The sequence below is a fragment of the Piliocolobus tephrosceles genome, chromosome 13 (assembly GCF_002776525.5).
Source record: "Piliocolobus tephrosceles isolate RC106 chromosome 13, ASM277652v3, whole genome shotgun sequence".
Classification (NCBI taxonomy): Eukaryota; Metazoa; Chordata; class Mammalia; order Primates; family Cercopithecidae; genus Piliocolobus; species Piliocolobus tephrosceles.
In genome coordinates, this window is record NC_045446.1 from 4,197,459 (window position 1) to 4,206,962 (window position 9,504).

Sequence of the window (9,504 nt, forward strand, 5' to 3'; positions counted from 1 at the left end):
TTCCTTCCTTCCTTCCTTCCTTCCTTCCTTCCTTCCTTCCTTCCTTCCTTCCTCCCTCTCCCTCCCCTTCCTTCCCTTCCCCTTGCCCTTCCTTCCTTCTTTTTCTCTCTCTCTTTTTTTTTTTTTGAGACAGGGTCTCATTTAGTTACCTAGGCTGGGGTATAGTGGTTCGAACACAGTTTACTGCAGCCTCTACTTCCCAGGCTCAATCAATCCTCTCGCCTCAGCTCCCTGACAAGTAGCTGAGACTACCGGCACAGACCACCATGCCTGGCTAACTTTTTTGTATTTTTGGTAGAAAAGAGGTTTCACCATGTTGCCCAGGATGGTCTCAAACTCCGGAGCTCAAGCAATCCAAGCGCCTCGCCCTCCCAAAGTGCTGGAATTACAGGCATGAGCCACCACTCATGGCCCTCATGCATTTTAATTCATTGATTTCATTCCCCCAGATTGCAAATCAGTAAGGGGGAAATCGTAAAGAACCTAAATGGCCAAGAAAACAAAATTGGTTAAATTATTGCATTTCCAAATGACAGAAAAGTTGATGACATTCACAGCCATTTTTTTTTTTTTGAGACTGAATCTCGCCCTGTCACCTAGGCTGGAGTGCAGTGGCGTGATCTCGGCTCACTGCAGCCTCCATCTCACAGGGTTCCAGCGATTCTCCTGCCTCAGCCTCCCGAGTAGCTGGGATTACAGGCACACCTGGCTAAATTTTGGTATTTTTAGTAGAGACAGGGTTTCACCATGTTGGACAGGCTGGTTTTGAACTCCTGACCTCAAGTGATCCACCCACCTCAGCCTCCCAAAGTGCTAGGATTACAGGCGTGAGCCACCGCACCTGGCCCACAGTCATATTTTAGATAATTATGTATATCATGATTGTGGTGGTAGTTACATTACTATATGTTTGTCAAATGCCTGTACATTAATATAGTATGCCTTAATTTTTATACATGGTTAAACAAAAACTTTTTTAAAAAAGCAAATTCAAACAAGTATACAGAGTGTGAACCCCAATTTGAAAAAGAAAACAGTCTGTGTTTAGATTAAGACTGTATTATGTAAAATGTATCTTGTTATGAATAACTCTAGAATGTTAAGGTAATACATTTTTAATAAAATGAGTTTTATATGAAATGAACTATTTTTGAAATGCGAAATTAAATTTTAAGTTTCAAATTATAAAAGAAAAACATATATGTCTACATATGAAAATATTGTTACTGTAGTCAATTAGTTTTTTCTCTTTCCCCACTTCCCTCATATATATATGTATATATTCCTGGAAGGCGACCCATCAGAAGGTTCGCGGTGGTTATCTTTTTTTTTTTTTTTTTTTTTTTTTTTTGAGACGGAGTCTGGCTCTGTGGCCCAGGCTGGAGTGCTGTGGCCGGATCTCAGCTCACTGCAAGCTCCGCCTCCCGGGTTCACGCCATTCTCCTGCCTCAGCCTCCCAGTAGCTGGGACTACAGGCGCCGCTACCTCGCCCGGCTAGTTTTTTGTAGTTTTTAGTAGAGACGGGGTTTCACCGTGTTAGCCAGGATGGTCTCGATCTCCTGACCTCGTGATCCGCCCGTCTCGGCCTCCCAAAGTGCTGGGATTACAGACTTGAGCCACCGCGCCCGGCCCGCGGTGGTTATCTTTCAGTGGGATTGTGGCTGGAAGCTGAATTTCCATTTTACTAGTCTTTATTTTCCAGATACTTTATCATGAATGTGCATCATTATTATAATCAGTAGGAAAACCTCCAATAAATGTTCATTAAAATTCAATCTGGACAAGCGAGAACCATGGAGAATTGCTTTCAGGAAGTTAACATGACTTTCAGGTGGCGTTACTCACACCACCCAACTAAACGACTTCCCAGAAGTATTTATCTGGAAAACATTTCTCAGAGCTTGGGTGACACGCTGTCACCCAAGGCCATGTCAGGAAAACAGCGAAGATGGAAAATGTTTTCACTCCAGTTCTTCTGTTAAAGGCTTGATAAATAAAACATGACAGCAGGAGTGAGGAGGGAGCAGATAATTTATCACTACGTGTGGGGTTTCATGTTCGCAAATGTGGCTGCAGTGGAGGTCAGCCAGCCTCTGCTTTCCAGGAGGTGCCTGGACAATGCAGTTAGTTGTCAACCATGAGCGTCACCCAGGACGCCTCTCCACTCCAGAGATGTAAGCGGCCCGAGCAGGAGCTTCCTGCGGGGATCAGGGTGTGGCCCGACCTCAATCACAGAGATCAGGACGTGCCCAAATCTACCCAGAACATGTAAAGCCACCTAATGAATGGGTGTTGTGACAACACAGTTCAGGGGAAGGTCTGAGCTGGAGGAGCCCGGGGGCGGTGGACGGTGGAGGATGTGGCCCTTCCTTTAAGAGGAGGAAGCTGAAACCCAGAGATGCAAAACAGATTTCCCGTAGACACTCAGATAGTTTGGGGCAGAGCTGGAGGTGGAGGCTGGAGCGAACCCAGGGCTCTCAATTCCCGGTCCTGTCCCCATGTTGCTGTGATCAAGGAGTGGCCTCTTTAAGGAACAACTGAGGAGAAAACATTCTACCAGTTGGTCTGCAGAGCAGCCCAGATAATTCAATTCCAAGGGTCAAGAGCTACCATTTTACTCATTCATCTCATTTCATTCTTTTTTTTTTTTTCTTCTTTTTTTTTTTTGAGATGAAGTCTCGCTCTGTCGCCCAGGCTGGAGTGCAGTGGCGCAATCTCAGCTCACTGCAACCTCCCCCTCTCAGGTTCAAGCAATTCTCCTGCCTCAGCCTCCTGAGTAGCTGGGATTACAGGCATGCGCCACCATGCCCGGATAATTTTTGTATCTTTGGTAGAGATGAGGTTTCACCGTATTGGTCAGGCTGGTCTCAAACTCCTGACCTCAGGTGATCCGCCCACCTCGGCCTTCCAAAGTCCTGGGATTACAAGCGTGAGCCACTGTGCCCGGCCACCATTTCATTCTTAAAATAGTTCTCCGGGGCTGGGAGGCGGAGCTCACAATGAGCCAAGATGGTGCCACTGCACTCCAACCTAGGCGACAGAGTGAGACTCCATCTCAAAAAAAAAAAATTATATATATATATATAGTTCTCTGCCTGGCTATGCCTGTATTCTTTCCATTTTGCAGATAGGAAACTGAGCCCCTAGTGGCCACTAAGCTGGGGAGATCATTGGCCTGAGTGTTCTGGTTTCTATGGCAGTTCGATGCCTCATGGTAAACCGAATAATTAAAAATTGGTCCATTGGCCAGGAGTGGTGGCTCACGCCTGTAATCCTAGCACTTTGGGAGACTGAGGTGGGTGGATCACCTGAGGTCAGGAGTTTGAGACCAGACTGGCCAACATGGCGAAACACCATCTCTACAAAAAAAAAATACAAAAAGTAGCCAAGCCTGGTGACACACGTCTGTAGTCCCAGTATTCGGGAGGCTGAGAGGCACGAGAATCACTTGAACCTGGGAGGCGGAGGTTGCAGTGAGCTGAGATTGTGCTACTGCACTCCAGCCTGGGTGACAGAGCGAGACTTTAAAAAAAAAAAAAAAAAAATTGGTCCATCAATGACTATGTTGGGAGCTTGGTTTGTTCAGGTCAGTCCGAACAGCATGGACACCTCTGGATCAAGTGACAATAAGAAAATCCCAGAGCATTTTACAATTTCCAGAGCATTTTACAAAAAACCTTTAACCCATATAACTCCACAAATCCTCACAAGTATATCCTACTTCCTTTTACAGCTGAAAATACTGAGACCCAGAAGGATTAGATAATGTACCCCACACCCCACAGTTTATGATTTGTCAGAAACAGTGACTTAAGCCCAAAACTCTCTGGCTCCAAAGCCAATGTTCTTGCTGCCACGTCAAAAATTATCTCCAAGCCCCCAAAGCAGGAGTCAAACCCTTCCACCAGGGATGGGACACCAAGGTACTGACCCCGGTCTACGAATCCGTCTCCCTGATCCATCTTGTCTGAAATCATCTCCATTGCCCCGTCCTAACACCAGGTACAGGGAGGTTCCCAACGCTTTGGGCATCTCACGGCCTCCTGCGTGGGCATGAAGATTTCTGTCTCATTCATAATATAATGTATATGTATAATTATATTTCAAAGGGAAGTCAAGCATTTTGCAACTTGCTTCTCTTGACAACCTCATTGTGTTCATCAAGCAGAGCCATCTAATAAAAATGTCCCACTAATATAGGGAGAAGGGCCCAGACAGAGGTAGTCCAACTCTCAGAGGTCTCCGCTGCACTCCCAGCTCTTTACCTCGCCCTGGGCCAAGGCACTAACCTCTAAGCCTCCATCTCCTCATCTGTCAAATGGGGATCATAACACCCACAGACCACCCTGCGACATTCGTTGAGAGACTCTTACAGCTGGAAATAAGAGTTGACTGTGGCAGCCTCCCCAGCTGGCCCCCTGCCTGGTCACCGTGCCCTCTTTGAAGACACTTCTGCACGGTGGGTGTGGACGCCGACCCTGGAGCCAGGTAGCTTGGGTCAGATTTGGCTCTGCTTCTTTGCTGTAGCTGTATGCTCCCAGGTAATCTTCTTGGCCTCTCTGGGCCACACTTCCCTCATTTGTAAAGCAAAGACGGTAGCACCACCTCATCGGACTGCCGTGAGGGTTGAGTTGGGAAGTGCCATATGAGCAATATTGTCACTGGTGGAAGTCCTTTGAATCTGAGCCATGCTCATCCCCACAGCATGAATCAGGCTTGGACTAACTCCGCTAGCATCTTCCTCCCCTTTGCTCCTGATAAGCTAGAGTCCTGTTCTCACCCATGACACATAAGGGAAAGTGTGCAGAGACTCCTGGGACTTCCCTCTCTGAAGAGCGAGCGAGCAGAAGAAAGCCCCATGGCCTCTGTCCTTGAGGACTGGGACTGGGGGCTGTGGCAGCTGCCGTCACACCGTAAGGAAATATTCTGCCCACTGTGCTTCCAGGAAATTCCTTCCCACCATCTCGCAGGAAATTGGTCCCTCTCCCAATCCTGAATAACAAGAAAAATCAGTCAATAAGGTTGAGTACAGTGGCTCACGCCTGTAATCCCAGCACTTCGGGAGGCCAAGGTGAGTGGATCACCTGAGCTCAGGAGTTTGAGACCAGCCTGGCCAACATAGTGAAACCCCATCTCTACTAAAACTACAAAAAATTAGCCAGGTGTAGTGGCAGTCACCAATAGTCCCCGCTACTCAGGAGGCTGAGGCAGGAGAATCCCTTGAACCTGGGAGGCAGAGGTTGCAGTAAGCCGAGATCATGCCATTGCATTGTAGTTGGGCAACAAGAGCAAAACTTCGTCTCAAAAAAAAATCAGTCGATAGATGGAAAAAAAAAGGAAGAGTAGGATTCTCACTGGAGAAACAAACTTAACATAGAGAGAGGTTACTGGCTCAAAGGAATGCACTAATGTCAAGTCACAAGCTAGGACAGGGCTGGGCATGGCAGCTCACGCCTATAATCCCAGGACTTTGGGAGGCCGGGGCAGGCAGATAAGGAGGTCAAGAGTTCGAGACCAGCCTGGCCAACATGGTGAAACCCCGTTTCTACTAAAAATACAAAAAACCAGGCATGGTGGCAGGCACCTATAATCCCAGCTACTCAGGAGGCTGAGGCAGGAGAATCACTTGAACCCGTGAGGCGAAGGTTGCAGTGAGCTGAGATAGCACCATTGCACTCCAGCCAGGCGGCAGTGCGAGACTCCGTCTCAAAAAAAAAAAAAAAAGCTAGCGCAGGCTGGGCACAGTGACTCATGCTTGTTATCCCAGTACTGGGAGGCTGAGATGGGTGGATCACCTGAAGTCAGGAGTTCGAGATCAGCCATGTCAACATGGTGAAACCCCGTCTCTACTAAAAATACAAAAAGTAGCCTGGCATGATGGCACATGCCTGTAATGCCAGCTACTTGGGAGGCTGAGGCAGGAGAATTGCTTGAACCCAAGAGGCAGAGATTGCAGTGAGCTGAGATCTTGCCTGTGCACTCCAGCCTGGGCAACAGAGCAAGACTCTGTCTCAAAAAAATAGAAAGAAGAAGAAGAAGTAATCATGCCACTGCACTCTGGTCTGGGCGATAGAGTGAGACCCCGTCTCAAAAGGAAAAAAAAAAAAAAAAAAGCTAGAGCAGGAAGCGCTGACACATGGAGCTGAAGGTTAAGGTCAACATTCCTGGAACCAGGACAGAAGTGTGTGGGAGAGAACCAGTCTGTCTTGCCTGTGGCTGTGCCCTGTTGTGTATGCCTGCCCTGGCCCCTGCCTCTGCCAAACGGTGAGTTATTCTTGAAAATAAATGTTGAGTTTCTACACATAGTGTATTTAATCCAAATCCTATGAGTGGTATTCTAAGAAATAAGCAACTAAGTCCTCAAACTGGCAACTTCAACACGTGATTCTGAATGTTAGCACTGTTAACCTTGCTAACAGATCTCAATGTTCGTGTTATTTGAATCCTACCCAATGTATTTGCTGGCATTTTCCAGAGTCTGAGTATTCACTGTGGGCTATAGTTTTTTTTTTTGTGAAGCAGATGAAATAATTTCACCATCAAAAAAGTAATCTGGGTTGGGTGCAGTGGCTCACGCCTGTAATCCCAGCACTTTTGGAGGCCGAGGCGGGCGGATCATGAGGCCAGGAGATCGAGACCATCCTGGCTAACACGGTGAAACCCCATCTCTACTCAAAATACAGAAAAATTAGCCGGGCGTGGGGGCGGGCACCTGTAGTCCCAGCTACACGGGAGACTGAGGCAGGAGAATGGCGTGACCCCATGAGGCAGAGCTTGCAGTGAGCCGAGATGTGCCACTGCACTCCAGCCTGGGCGACAGAGTGAGACTCCATCTCAAAAAAAAAAGGTTATCTGGGCCGGGTGCAGTGGCTCACACTTGTAATTCCAGCACTTTGGGAGGCCAAGGCAGGTAGATGGCTTGAGCCCAGGAGTTTGAGACCAGCCTGAGCAACATGGTGAAACCCCATCTCTACTAAAAATACAAAAACACAGCTGGGTGTGGTGGATGCACACCTGTAGTCCCAGCTACTCAGGAGGCTGAGGTGGGAGGATCACCTGAGCCCACGAGGTTGTGCCTGCATTGAGTGGTGATCGTGCCACTGCACCCCAGCCTGGATGACAGAGTGAGATCCTGTCTCAGAAAAAATAAAATTAAAAAAAAATTTTTAAGTAACCTTACGGATGAGTCTCAAAGGCATTATGCTCAGTGAACTAAGTCAAACACAAAGGGCAAACACCATGTGATTCCACTTATCTGAGGTCCCCAGAGTAGTCAAATCCATAAAGACAGACAGTGGAATGGTGGGTGCCAGGGGCTGGGGGAAGGGGAATGGGGAGTTACTATTTAATGGGGACAGAGTTCCAGTTTTGCAAGGTGAAAAATTCTGGAGATGGCTGGGCACGGTCGCTCATGCCTGTAATCCCAGCACTTTGGGAGGACTAGGCGGGTGTATCACCTGAGGTCAGGAGTTCGAGACCAGCCTGACCAACATGAAGAAACCCCGTCTCTACTAAAAATACAAAATTAGCCAGGTGTGGTGGCGCATGCCTGTAATCCCAGCTACTTGGGAGGCTGAGGCAGGAGAATTGCTTGAACCAGGGAGGCAGAGGTTGTGGTGAGCCGAGATCTCGCCATTGCACTCCAGCCTGGGTGACAGAGCGAGACTCAGTCTCAAAAAAAAAAAAAAAAAAGAAAAGAAAAAGAAAAATTCTGGAGATGGATGGTGGTGATGGTTGCATGCAGTGAAACACTGTGAAAGTACTTAATGCCACTGAACTATGCACTCAAAAGTGGTTAAGATGGTAAATTTTGTGTTATGTGTATTTTACTGCAAAATTAAAAACAAAAACAAGAACAAAAAAAAACTTTACCAGTGAGGGCAACATAGTGAGACCCTGTTTTACAAAAAAAAAAAAAAAAAAATGAAGGCCAGGTGTCTGGCTCACGCTTGTAATCCCAGCACTACAGGAGGCTGAGGTGAGTGGATCACTTGAGATCAGGAGTTCAAGATCAGCCTGGCCAACATGGCCAAACTCTTTCTCTACTATAAATATAAAAATTAGCTGGGCGTGGTGGTGCACGCCTATAATTCCAGCTACTCGGGAGGCTAAGGCAAGAGAATTGCTTGAACTTGGGAGGTGAAGGTTACAGTGACCCAAAGTCATACCACTGCACTCCAGCCTGGGCAACAGAGCAAGACCGTCTCAAAAAATAAAATAAATACAATACAATACAATACAATAAAATATGAGGCCAGATGTGGTGGCTCACGCCTGTAATCCCAGCACTTTGGGAGGCCAAGGTGGACAGATCACCTGAGGTCAGGAGTTCAAGATCAGCCCAGCTAATATATGGTGAAACCCCATCTCTACTAAAAATACAAAAATCAGCCAGGTGTGGTGGCAAGTGTCTGTGATCCCAGCTATTAGGGAGCCTGAGGCAGGAAAATTGCTTGAACCCAGGAGGTGAAGGTTGCAGTGAGCCAAGATTGCACCTCCGCACTCCGGCCTGGGTGACAGAACAAGATTCCATCTCAAAAAAAAATAAAATGAGCTGAGCATGCCTATAGTCCCAGTCTCTCTAGAGGCTGAGGTGGGAGGATCACTTGAGCCTAGGAGCCTGAGGCTGCAGTGACCTGTGATTGCACCACTGCCCTCCAGCTTGGGTGACAAAGCAAGACCTTGTCCCAAACAAACAACCCTATAGTCTTCCTATTGCCCAACTTGAGGATGCTTTTGGGCACAGTCCTAAGAAATTTTTCCACAGCTGGAATATTTATGATGGAACAAAGATCAAGATTATGAGACAGGACAATTAAGCTTTTAATAAAATGTTGGATATTTGTGGAATTATTCTAATATTTTAAAAATTACTTTAATTTGACATTTATTGTTTACTAATATCTTTTCTTTTAATGTTTTTTATTATCAAATGTCTACATCAGATGGAGATTTTTTATATTATTAAAATATGTAATACTGGCTGGGCGCGGTGGCTCATGCCTGTAATCCCAGCACTTTGGGAGGCCGAGGCGGGCAGATCTCCTGAGGCCAGGAGTTGAAGACCAGCCTGGCCAACATAGTGAAACCCTGACTTTACTAAAAATACAAAAATTAGCTGGCAGTGGTGGTGCACGACTGTAGTCCCAGCTACTCCAGAGGCTGAGGCAGGAGAATCACCTGAACTCAGGAGGCAGAGGTTGCAGTGAGCCGAGATTGTGCCACTACATTCCAGCCTGGAGACTCTGTCTCAAAAAAAAAAAAAAGCAATATTGTCAAAATATATTGGTTTATAATTAGAAACTATGCACTTCAGATTTTTAAAAATTTTTTTACAGAAAACCTCTGAACCTGCTTATTATGGTCACCCATTATTTACAAGCAAGTAAGCACAATGTTTTTAATAAATACAAAATAACTTAGGGTTTGGGGAATTCTGATATCTCATACCCATGTCTTTTTTTTTTTTTTCTTTCCAAATCTGCAACATATTTATTTTTTAAA